This window comes from Rattus norvegicus, chromosome 13 (genome assembly GCF_036323735.1).
Source record: "Rattus norvegicus strain BN/NHsdMcwi chromosome 13, GRCr8, whole genome shotgun sequence".
NCBI lineage: Eukaryota > Metazoa > Chordata > Mammalia > Rodentia > Muridae > Rattus > Rattus norvegicus.
Window position 1 is genome coordinate 88186085 of NC_086031.1, and position 13413 is coordinate 88199497.

Genomic DNA, 13413 nt, shown 5'->3' on the forward strand with positions numbered 1-13413 from the left:
CTCTCTCTCTCTCTCTCTCTCTCTCTCTCTCTCTCTCTCTCTCTCTCTCTCTCTCACACACACACACACACACACACACACACAGAGAGAGAGAGAGAGTGAGTGACAGAGAGACAGAGACAGAGAGACAGACAGAGATAGAGGTACATTTTTCTGTAAGGAGCAGCTAGATGCCCAGATTATGTTCCTGAGAGATATAGAATAATTCCTCTGACACAGAACTAATCATAAAAAAATGAAAGCAACCTAGTATATGGATATCAAAAACTGTTGGAAGTACAAATTTTGCCCTTCACCTTGAAATGTCTGAAATAGTTAGAAACAAAGTACAGAAACTAGCATTTGCTTAAAATATGCTATCTTGTATAGACAAGCTATTTGATTTACATCTTCAAAATTACTCTGAAAATACACAAATTGATCTTATTTTATTAATGGATAAGTTGAAGCCCAGTGGAATAAACCACTTGCCAGACTCACATTTCTACTAATTGGCAGGCCAGGTCTGAAGCTCAGGCAGATATGAATAGACACCTCAAGTATTTCCTCTCCAGGGTGAATATGCAAGCAAGGGGTTTGGGTTAAAAGAGGAGACACTGGCTGGAGGAGAAATGCCTATCTCTCTTCATTGCTGCCAAAGGCAAGAGCGCCCTTAGTAGCAGATGACAACACTGGCATTGTAAAGGTAATCTTATTTACAGTCTTTGCCCTGACTTTCAGCAGATTCTTCCATTATTTAAAATGAAACCTGCAGGAATACTATATTTCACTTTAGGTGTCAACCAGCCATTGCAAAACTTACTGAGAAAGTCTGAAACTTCAATATTGAGGAAATTATCGGAAAGAGAGTAGATTAGGTAGATGAAAACCAGAAAAGTTAAAAATCAATTCTCTTCTGCTTTTCATTTTAATTTTTGATTCAAATACACTTCTTGAAAACTTGAAAAAGGGAATTATAGAAATTCCTTAGGAGCTGATGTACCTGCAAGTGGAAATGAAAGACCTCAGATTGGATGCTCCAGGAAGCAAGAGTGGAAGAAGTTAACAATCCTAAGGCAAGCAGGTAAGCGTTTCCAGAGTGTCAGAAGGTATTTCATAATTTAGTGACAATTTCCAGGCTAACACTTTGACTCTGCTCACCTCAGAAAGTCTCTCTGAAGAGCAGAAAACTCTGGAAACCCTAAATCTAAGAACACTCTCTTAGGTTTACCCAGAGAGAAATTGGCCTATTAACTCTGATACTCTGAAGAATTACCTTGAGAATCATTCTTGGGCACAGGGGGCACCAAAGAACTAGTGTGACACCTTATCTCAGGGGCCTAGTTAGAAATTTGGGCAATTAGTAAAGTGAAACTCCTTGCCTTTGGTTAGAGTCTCAGCAACAGCTTGTATTTTAGAAACTGAAAATGTTTTGTTAGCAAACCAGCAAACCCAGAATAAACACACCAAGAAAGTAACTATCTGTTAGTGTATGTCTGATGATGCTTTCCTCTTTTGTTGAATAAACAAATATTATTGAGCATCCACTCATGTGCAAGGCATTATGTTGTCTGGGGATCATAGCACAATAAAACCAGTAATGGTGTTTGCTTCTATAGAGTTATCAAGCAGTAGAACACAAAGAAATGTGTAGTTAAGCCATTAGTATGTATGCACATGTTTGCAAAGGAAGTATTTTCTGGACACATGTAGCCTTTGTACAAGCATTTGGTCACCAGACAATGCACTTATGTCATTAGTAAAGGTAGTTCACCAATTTACCTAGAGAGAGCTCTCTCTGACACACAGAGCTTATGAAGTGGGCCGTGACTGGATCCTGTCTCTTACTGTCTTCTTCACTAGGGGATAGTATTGTTTAAGGTATACACTGTCTATTGAGGCAAGCAAATTTCAAACTAGAAATATCACAATGGTAGTACTAGAAAAAAATAAATACTAGGAGGAAAAACATAGGGTGGGGGGGAGCAAGGTTATGCTAGTTTACCAAACTGTGCCTTTCAATGTTTATCTGAGTCACAAAATTTGAGATGGAATATTGAAGACATATGTCAGTCAACTAGATGAAGCCAATGTAGAGAAAGAGAAGATGCATGAACTACTTGATGAATTTATCTAACTCCTTTCTTTCTTCTTCTTTTTTTTTTCGGAGCTGGGGACCGAACTCAGGGCCTTGCGCTTGCTGGTCTAACTCCTTTCATGATGTGAAACACTCCTCATTGTGAGGGAGATTGCGAGGAAGAGATCATGTTGGAGGCAAAGAACCTGAAAATACACAAAGTTTTGTACAACTTCAGGCATATTCTGAGCTACAAAAGCTTCTATGGAGTGATGGTGCAATCATATATAAAATTCACAATATAAAAAATATAAAAGAGTGAAATCAAGACAAGCAGTTCAGGCCTTGGAAAGACAATGGGGGATGCAAGCTACTGTCCTATGGAAATGCTTTGAAGCCAGAGCTCTGGTGGAAGACAAGGTGATAACACTGAATTTTGGGGACCCCAAAATCTTATCCACCATAGGAATCTTAAAACACATGATCAAGAAAACTGTCTTGACCCAGCAGTGATCCATGAACCAATTCCCAGAAAGTGATTATTTATAACAGCTTTTTATATAAATCTGAAGGAGTTGCAGTGCAGGCCTCTTGGGTCAGCTTAATAGAATACTGTTTAACTCATTATATGGAGAGTAAGAATAGTCTCTTCAAATTATCAAAGCAGATATAAGGAATGAAGGAATGGTTCTCTCTCCTTGCAATATACTCTTGAAACACATGTAAGTATGAAATGTAGTACCATAAGGCATTGGTTGTAGAACTCTTTACACTGGACTAATTTCAAAGCTTTGTCTTGTTTTGCATCTTACTCGCAACTGATAGTGTCATGGCTCACTCAGGAAATTGGTTAAAGTGGTAGATATGAAACACATTGCCACATGGTATCTCATTTGACACATTTAGAAATAAGAAAATAAACCAGAACATGATTAGGGATAAATGTACTCACTGTAAAGTGTTGACTGTAGAAGCATTAAAGCCAAGATCCTATTTCTTAATGTGACATTCAAGAATCTTCAGGCAGAGTTCTGCTCGTTATCTTGAATAACTGTCAGTTCAGAAGCATTGACCAGTAATATTCTGAAAGTAAGCATATCTTTTAAAATCTACCAGGTTGATGGTTCTGTGGCTTAGAGCCAGTTGAGGATTCAGACTGTTACAAATGATAGAACTGATAAAACTTCTATAGAGAAGAGAAGAGAGCAAACAAACGTACAAAATAAAATTACTTTTTAGTAAACAACTTGTCCAGAAATAGAAATAGAAGCTCAATAAAGGCAAATAACTATGTGAAATTAAAGTATTAGAGTTTGAATTTGGAATATCAAGAGTCTGTAAATATTTTATCTATGGGAATTTCTGCCATCCATTATTTAAATTTTTATAAATTAAAATACAATGATCTAATTTTTAACTTTCCTTCATCCAGCCATGCCTATTAGACCCCCCTATTAGACTTTCTCAGATTCATGGCCTCTATTTTTCCTATATTGTTGTTTCATACACACATACACACATACATATATATATATATACACATACATACATACATACATATCACATAAATACATATACACTTTACCATGATGTTCCTAAATATATAGAAACAATCTGATCTGATTAGGGCATATGTTAATTGCATTCATATAGTTTCTAAATATTTATCCTTATACTCACAAATAAATGTAGCTCTCATCCCTCAACAAAGAAACTGCTCTTTGTAGCATATGGGGAGCATTGCAGAAAACCACAACAGAGCAAATGCAAAAAAAAAAAAAATCCTGTGGTAGCCAAGCCCATCTGATTTACATGATCAAGCCCCATCTGATCCATACAACTGATGCATCTAAGTTTCAGAAAACACCATGGAAGAGGACTGGAGAGAGGGTAGGAGCCAGAGGAACAGAGATTTGGAAATGGGTTTAGTTCTCCTAGAAACTATACCTGTGAAGTTTTACCTGTGAAGTCTCAACAAAGTGGTTGCCTAAAAAGACAAGGATGACAACAACAGGCTCCTAGTCACAAGGGGCAAATCTCAAGAGACCCCAGTCCTAGACAAAAGCCACAGACAACCAATGAATACTTAGGGTAGGAAAAATGGTGTTCTGCAGGAAAGAGTCCTCCAATTGTTTATTCAATATTAAATGGCCAGCCACCAATCTTCTTACCCACATAGTTCAGGGATGAGAATATTTTGTTCTTGTTGCTTTGACTTTCTCTGCCAAATAGTGCTTTGGTGTCAGAGGAATCAGTCTTTATTTGAAGTGGAGGCTGAGTAAAATCTGTAGATATACTGGCTCAGTGCGATCCACTTATTTGGGAGTGGATGGAGACAATCATCAACATCAGTACTCTGATAAAGCCCCTAATAAGCCACACAAGTTTAGCCGGGAAATCTTGAAATAAGATGAGCACAGTTGAGCATCCCATGAATTTCTCGCTGTGTAGAAACAATTCATGTACAATGGAGTGTTGCAAGAGCCCGAGTAAACATGAAAGCAAAGGGAAACTATGTTATCAATATATATGCATAATTGTATGGAACTTTCAAAATACAAAAATACGGTTTTCCAAAACAAAAACAAACAGTAGGAACTAAAAATGGAGCTAGAACTTTGCATTCTTGCAACTATCTGCACCCAGGTTGACTTTAAGGTGAATGCTGAAGGATTCCAGCTGTTGGTGTGTAATCTGCCCAAACTATCAACTGACTACTGAACTAAGTAGTCACAAGGAAATTCCTTGTACTCCAGGCTTAACAACAATGGTGGTGCTAATAAGCAACTAAGAAGACCTAAGTATTATATTATACAGTAACTTCTATTTATAAACCGAAGAGAGTAAATAAAGTTAAATATTGAAATTTTAAAATGTAAGACAAAGTCCAGAGTTGCCTCAACAACTTTAATTAAGCATATAATGAAAACAAAAACATATATTTCATAGTTTTATATCTAACATATGATAAATCTTAGCAATGGTTCTTAGAATAACTAGTTTTAAGGGAAATAAGGTAACAAAATATGAGCAAGGAGAAAAGTTTCCATAAAAAGTTGATCACAATTAAGGTACAAGGTCCATGTAAAACATGAGTAAAGAGGTAAACATATTAAAAATTGTTTCAAATTCTGAAGATATAAAGACCTACTAAATTATATTAAGGCCATGAAAAGTCAAATGTAGGTGTATGTAGTAGATGACGAAAGATCTGATACCCAAGGCCAACTGAACCGAAGGCTTGAGACTTGGTGTAAGATATGAGATAATCAATGCAGAAGTGTAAAAAAAAAACAGTTCAAAAATATAAAAATTTTGCTCCCTGACCTGGGCTCCCTATTCTGGCCCACAACTCCAGCAGGAGTCTTCTGCTGTACTGGAGACCATTCTGGTGTTAAGGACCCCAGATAAGACACCTTACACAGCCTGCCAGTACTCCTGAAAGGCCATGCAATAGCATCCAATAGCACTTCACTCCCAGGGTTCCATATTCTTGTCCACAACTCTGGCTGTTTTATCAAAGGCTCATCCAGTTCTAAGGACTACTGGTAAAACACCTCATACTACCTACTAACACTTCATAAAGTGCCCCACAACAGTACTCTCTCCTCAGGGCTCCATATTCTAGCCCACAACTTTCACGGAAGACTTCTCCTTTACTAGAGGCCACACCATACTAGAAACTTCGGAGTACAAGCAGGTACCTAGAACCCCAGAGAAAACACAAGTACCTGGACACCCAGAGGCTATGTTGGGAACCAAATCCTAAGAGGACACAATGGCTGCAACAACATCAGAGGGAACATCTTACTGGACTTGGTGACTTGCTGGCTATCTGAACCCCAGGCCACACAGGTCAGAAGAACAGAGAAGGAATCAAAAACCAAGAGTAAAATGTCCATCTAAGGATAAACTCAAAAATTAACACCTATACCTATATTAACCCCAAAGCCAGATAGCTAGAGGCAACCCCAAAGCACAATCAATAACAGACAGGGCAATATGACAACACCAGAGCCCTGATATCTTACTACATCGAACCCTGGATATCCCAACATAGCCAAAACACAGGAAATTGAACTCAGGTCCAATCTTATGAAGATGATGGAGGAAATGAATAAATCCCTTAAAGAAATATAAGAAAATACAACCAAACTGTTGATGGAAATTAATAAAACTGTGCAAGACCTGAAAAGCAAAATAGTAACAATAAAGAAATCACAAACAGAGGCAATCCTGGAGATGGAAAACCTAGGAAAAAGAACAGGAACTACAGATACAAGCAACTCCAATGGAATATAAGAGATGGAAGAAAGAATCTCGGACAAAGATGATACAAAGAGGAAATGGATATATCAGTCAACAAAAATATTAAATCTAAAATATGTTCCAACCAAAAAACATACAGGAAATCTAGGACAATATGAAAATACCAAAGTTAAGAATAATAGAAATAGAAGGAGAAGATTCATAGCTCAGAATCTCAGAAAACATTTTCAACAAAATCACGGAAGAAATTTTTCCTAAATTAAAAAATGCAATGCCTATAAACATACAAAAAGCTTACAGGACACCAAATAGATTGGACCAGAAAAAGTCCCCCTACAACATAATAATAAAAGCACCAACTCTACAGGACAAAGACAGAATATTAAAAGCTGAAAGGGAAAAGGGTAAGTAATATAAAACTAGACCTATGAGAATTACACCCAACTTCTCAACGGAGATTCTAAAAGCCAGAAGATCCTGGACAAATGTCTTCCAGACTCTAAGAGACCCAAGATGTTAGACTAGGCTATAGCCAGCAAAACTTTCAATCAAGATATTACATAAGTAAAGAAAATTTAAACAAATTCAATTCTATAAGAGACACTAGAAGGAAAACTGCAACTCAATGAGGTTAACCACACTTAAGGAAACACAAAAATAAATAATTATTTCACACAAGCAAATCCAGAAGAAAGGAAATACAAGCACATGCGCGCGTGCGCAAACACACACACACACACACACACACACACACACACACACACACACACACACACACACCACATACAACACACACACTATCACCACCAACATTAAAATAGTAGGAATTAACAATGTTTAGTATTAATATCTCTTAGCATTAGTGGACTCAATTCCCTAATTTAAAAAAAAAACAGAGAATAGCATAATAGAAGCAAACAACAAATCCATCATCTGCTGTATACAAGAAACACACCTCAATATCAACGATAGACATTACTTCATAGTAAAGTTCTGGAAAACAATTGCTAGGTCAAATGGACCCAAGAAGCTAGCTGGTGTAGCCATTCTAATATCTAAAAAAAAAAAAAAAAAAAAAAAAAAAAAAAAAAAGACTTTCAACCAATATTAGCCAAAAGAGACGTGGAAGCACACTTCATATTCATCAAAGGAAAAATCTACTGAGATGGGTTTTCTATTCTCAGCATCTAATCCCCAAATCCAAGGCAACCATATTTGTAAAACAAACATAACCAAGATTAAATCATACATGGAATCCCACACATCAATAGTGAGAGACTCGGTGCAATGGAAACTCCCAGGAATCTATGCGGGTGACTCTAGCTAAGACCCTTAATAATCGAGCATATGGTGCCTGATTAGATAGATTAGAGATATGTCCTGTAACCAGGCAAGACTTCCAACCCAGTCAGAAAACTTTGACCTAGAATTTGCCCCATGTACAAGATGTAGTTGGGTGTAAAGCAGAAATTGTGAGAGTGGCCAAACAACGACTGGTCCGGCTTGATACCTATGCCATGAGAGGGAGCCTACCTGTGACACTGGAGGCATGGGGAGAAAGGGGGCCAGGAGCCAGAGGCTGGATAGCCCAGAAACATAAAATAGAACCAAACATGACTGGCAGAGAAACAATAAAAACTCCAGGTCAATGAAATGATTCCAATTGATATTCTGCTATACTCATAGATTGCTGTCTAGCCCAATTGTCAGCAGGGAGGCTTCATCTGGCAACTTATAGAAACAAATGCAGAGACCCACAACCAAACATTAGGCAAAGCTCAGGGAGTTCTGAAGGGGAGGGGGGGTGGAACACGGGGAAAAAGGGATGTAAAAGTCAGGGAGGTCAAGAACAAAACAAGAACACCCACAGAATCTACTAACCTGGGGTCATAGAGGCTCACAGATACTGAAGTGATAACCCAGGGTGTCTTCATTATCCTGACTTAAACCCTTAGCATATATTTTACAGTTGTATAGCTTAGTGTTCTTGTGTAACTCCTAATAGTGGGAACAGTGACTGTCTCCGAGTCTGTTGTCTTCTTTTGCAATCCTTTCTTCCTACTAGGTTGCCTCACCTATCCTTAATAGAAGGGGAGTTGCATAGTCTTATTGAAAGTTGGTATGTCATGCCCTGTTGATATCCCTGGGAGGCCTGCTTCTTTTCTGAAGAGAAACAGAGTGGATGGGGCTTGTTGGGGGTGGGGACTGAGAAGAGAGGAGGGAAACTTAAGTTGGGCTATGAAAATAATTAAATGAACATAAAAATATATAGAACTCATTCTAAACAGAATTTTTGAGTTCACTCAAATATTTTAAACTTGATTCTAGTGTCAGAGTATCAAAATATCAAGCTTATGTGTCCATGGCTCTAGGGATCAATGCTCAAGTTCTATTAAATAACTGTTTATGCTTGCTTCTGAGGATGAATAAGGCCTTCTACTACTATTGGAGAAAATGGACACATGACATATCCCTAAAGAGGACCAGGGCCTCTCTCTGAAGAAAATTAGCCACTTTACCCCAGAGATTGTCCCTAATAGATCAGCCAGCTCTGTTGCCCCATGTGATCTCCAGATCAGGTAATAAGCAGTCTCAGTAACAAGGTCTCAAGATACTACTCAGTGGTTTGTATTTTGAATTCTGTCATTGTCCACTAGGGAGAAAAATGTGCTGTTTTAGAGAGAGATGCCCAGCAATTGGGACAGCAGCTTAATACTTTACTAAGAATTCTATCCATAGTTACTTGTAACGAGCTTGCTGCTCATTTACTCCACTGGGTTTGACTGAAAGTCTTGTAGAACTGATTGCTCTTCCTTTTGATCTCAGACACAGGAAGGCTACACCCAGCATTGTCTCCTTCCTTAAATGCCCTTAGGTATGATATTCTGGGAGATACACAAAGAGTTATCAGTAAAGAAGAGGTAGTGATTAGGCCACAGCTTTGCATCTAAGACATTAGTGACTCTATTATAAGAAGACTCTAAATTCTGTAGTTAAGAAATGGGTGGATTTAAAATGATACTATGAAGGGCATTAACAAAACCCCATGAAACATTTTATAATTCAGTAAAATCTGCAGCCTGTTATTTCCAGTGCTCACGTTTCCAGAGTGGTGGATGTGACTCATATATGAGTACAGCCCTCTAAATGCCCAAAGGAAGAGGATACCTGGTGAGTCTGACTTCCCTTTGTATTTAGGGCGGGGAGCTTCACTAGGGCCTATGTTCCAGACAGCTGAAGTCTGTCGGAGAAGAGGAGTCAGGTCTCTTATAGGGGAGAAAGTGATTTCTGGGAATTTGGGAGCATAGATGAATCATTAAATAAAGCAGAGATGAGTAAAACTCTTCAAGGGCCTTTAATTGGGTCGCATTCCAAAGATTATTCAAGAATGCAATCCCCAAGCATATGAAGACCACCATGGTCATTTCTCTCTCTCCCTACCACTAAAATAGTCTTTTATTTGTGATTATTGAACAACGTTAATTGCTGTAGGAATTATTTTGGGGTATAAAATAAAATATGTTTTGGTCTTAGCAACCAAAATGCATAGGAGACATTAAAAATTCAGTAGTGAAAGAAAAAGACCATGAATTTGGAGGGGAATGAGGAGGGGTATGTGAGAGAGTTTGGAGGGAGGAAAGGGAAGGGAGAAATGGTATAATTAAATTATAACTTCAAAAATAAACAAAAACATTAAAAAATTCATGAGGCAACAGGCTAAGATTTTTCTTTAGGAAACACTGGAGATATTTTGTTTACCTAGCATCGGGCTATGGGCAAGCCTTGTGTTTGCACTTTGTTGTTTATTTGTAGAAGGGAAGGTAACACAAAATTCAAGCTCACAGACAATTTTATGAGTTTGATGGTTTCTTTTCATCTCTGCATTATTGCTTCTCTCTCTCTCTTTTTTCCTTCCTTATCTGACTTTCCAAGACACCGATTACACACTCTTCCTTTTCCAGGTGCTTTTAATGCACCATCCTAGTCCACACTCCTGACAGATTACTGTGTCTTCTCGTGTGTACCACATATTTATGCTGGGATTAAGTCTTTAAAGATGTTAGTAATTTACAACTGACTAACAGAGTGGTGTAAAATGGAAACAGGGGCCCTCCAGGTTATAGGCACAAAAGGGGTTGATTAGTAAATAAAGTGGGATTAGTGTTAGGAGTAACATGCATGAATTTTAGTGTGAAATTTATATACACATGGTGTGACTGATTTGTCACTAATGGGCTCTAAGCTATTCACCTAAACCTAACAAAGGATCTGAGTGTCACTGAAGAATGTCCCCACATATTTTAACTAGATAGGTTATTCTGATCCAAAGGAGAAGTGAAATGATTGGCACCACCTTGAAAGCAGATTAAAACAAAACTAATTTTTTTCACATACTCTACACCTTAGTGAGGATAGCATGCGTGTGTATATATATGATTATAGAGAGGGTTTTATTAGATAAATGTTATTCATTATCGTGTGTTTGTGTGTACAAGACATATGTGAGTATGTATGTAGGTACATGTGCCACAGCATATGTGTCCAGGTCAGATGATAATTTTGTGGTGTTAATTCTCTCTTTTTACCATTACATGGTGTCAGAGATCTAATTCAGATAGCCAGATTTTCATGGTTAGTTTATTTTATCAATGAGCTATCTCCTAGGCAGAGAAAAGTTTAAATTTTTTAACTATAAAATAATCCTATGTGCAATAGGAAAGGAATGATAAAAATTGTAAATCAAACTTACAATATTCAAATGTTTGTTTACAAATCTCTGAATTTTTAACTGACTCCCTCACCTCCATCCTTACCATAATGTATTCAAACTCATTTTTACAAAGTACAAAAGGAATATCCACTAATAAAATTCCCATTTTTAACAGCTCTCTGTATGTAAAGTACCAGATCAGATTTTTCACCTACATTAACCTGGTTAATGTCCATGGCAGATCTCTGCTATATTACTATAATTAATTTTCAAGTGAATTTGAATATTATGCTTAAAGGTTTAAAGAACAATCTTAGGATTTATGCAGGAGTATTTAATGGGCAGATCTTTTGGAAAAGAGTGATTTCAGCATTTGGGAAGAAGATATGAGCTTCGATAAACCGAACAAGGAAAATGGGTTTAGAGACAACAGCAACACTACAGAAATTATAACAGACATCAGATGTTGCGTGCTGGTGAGAAAGATGTTGAGTGTTGGTGAGAAAGATGTTGAGTGTTGGTGGGGGGTAGGAAGGAGAGGGGTAGAGACAGAAAAGAAATCTTTAGGAAGAATTGCCTTTGAGTGGATGAAAAACGAAGGAAATCAATCCAATGTACCTTTTAAAATTTTATTTTTTTTATGTGCAATGGTGTTTTGCCTGTATATACGTCTGTCTGAAGAAATCAGATCCTGGAGTTACCGACTGTTGTAAGCTGCCCTTTGGCACTGGGAATTGAATCCACGTCCTCTGGAAGAGGATTCAGTGCTCTTAAGCACTGGGTCATCTCTTCATATCTCTATCTCCCTAGAGTTTGGCTGAGTGCGCAGGATTGGATCTGCCCCAGTAGAGTCTTTCAGAATGAGATCATTTATGAGTTGTAGGCTCTCTGGAAAGATAGGGTGGCAGACAGGCAGCTTTTCCCGTCTTTCAGGAAGACAGTGGACGGTCAGTGCCAGGATTATGGAGACAATTAAGACAAGGGTGGGATTCTGTAGAGAATTCATCTTAGGGTCTTTGCAGGGAACTTGTTATTGACTACAGCTAATAGGATGGTGAAAAAATCAATATCTGATGATGTTTATCTTTCATTAGGTAAATGTTCATTTGGTTCCAGGAGTCCTAATTCAAGATGTATTGTGGAAGAAATAAAGAGCCGGTCATATTTAATATTTCAACTGCCTTTCCCATGACCTAGATCCAATTATCCAATAACCAAGAAGCTGTGTCTTGATTTATTTAAATGGTTTTATTATAAAAGTAAACAAAAATTTTACTAAAACTTGTTTAATTACCTCCTAAAATTAGATGTGTTGAATATATGCATGGGACCAAGTTTGACCATAGATATTTCATTCCTGAAATCATCACCATCACCACCAAGTAAAGGCATATTTATTACTTTCAAGGATTTCTTTGTGCCTTTGGATGCTTTTTTTCCCTCCACTTTGGTAGTAAGGCACTTAATGTGAGATCAAAATCTTTAACAAATTTTAAGTTGGCAATGCAATATCATCAACTATATGTACTATTCTGTAGGAATAATATGGAAGCCCAAATCTTTTGAAGAGGTAAAATATTACAGTACTTGAATTCCCACTCCATAATTCCCTGGTATTATACTCTGATAAATACCATTCTTTGCTTTTATCTTTTGACAATTTTTAAGAATTGCATATAAATGGAATCATGTGTTCTTCTGTGAGTCACCCATTTAACTTATTCTATTATAACGGATGTTTATCCATTCTATTACAGATGCAGTATTCCCTTCTGTTAAGGCTGGATAGCACTCTGTTCTATATGGATGCCATGTTTTCATTTCTCAAGGCTAGGGATGTCTAAGTGGTTTCCATAAGTTGCTGTTCATGCACTGAGCCACAGTGAATGCAAATATATGAGTCCACCATGTAAAAGTTTTGTTTTCAATTCAAGTGTGCAGAAACTTCCTCAGGATCACTAACCAGGAGGGGAAGGAAAATCCACAGCACAAGGAGACAATCGCTAATGGTGAGGTGGCGTTACAAACCTCTTAAAAAGATGTAGCAAGAGATGGGGATGGTTCAGATAAACTGAAATCTTTTATATTGATGGTGGGAATATAAAATGATGAAATCAGTAGGAAAAAGGTCCTTTAAACTTTAAAGATAGAATTACCAAATGCTTCAGCAACCCAATTTCTGGATATGTGGTTGAAAAATCGATATAAAGTCAATGTTAATTTACCTTGAATTTACTCTATGTATCATTGCTCTTTCTTCCCTCAATCCAAGACTTCCCCGTTAATAGCACTTTCAAAGAAGAGGGTTGGCACAGAGGAAGATGAAACAAGGCACCAATAGCTGAGTCCTTGTAATGCTAAGGGTCTAAAAGGTCTT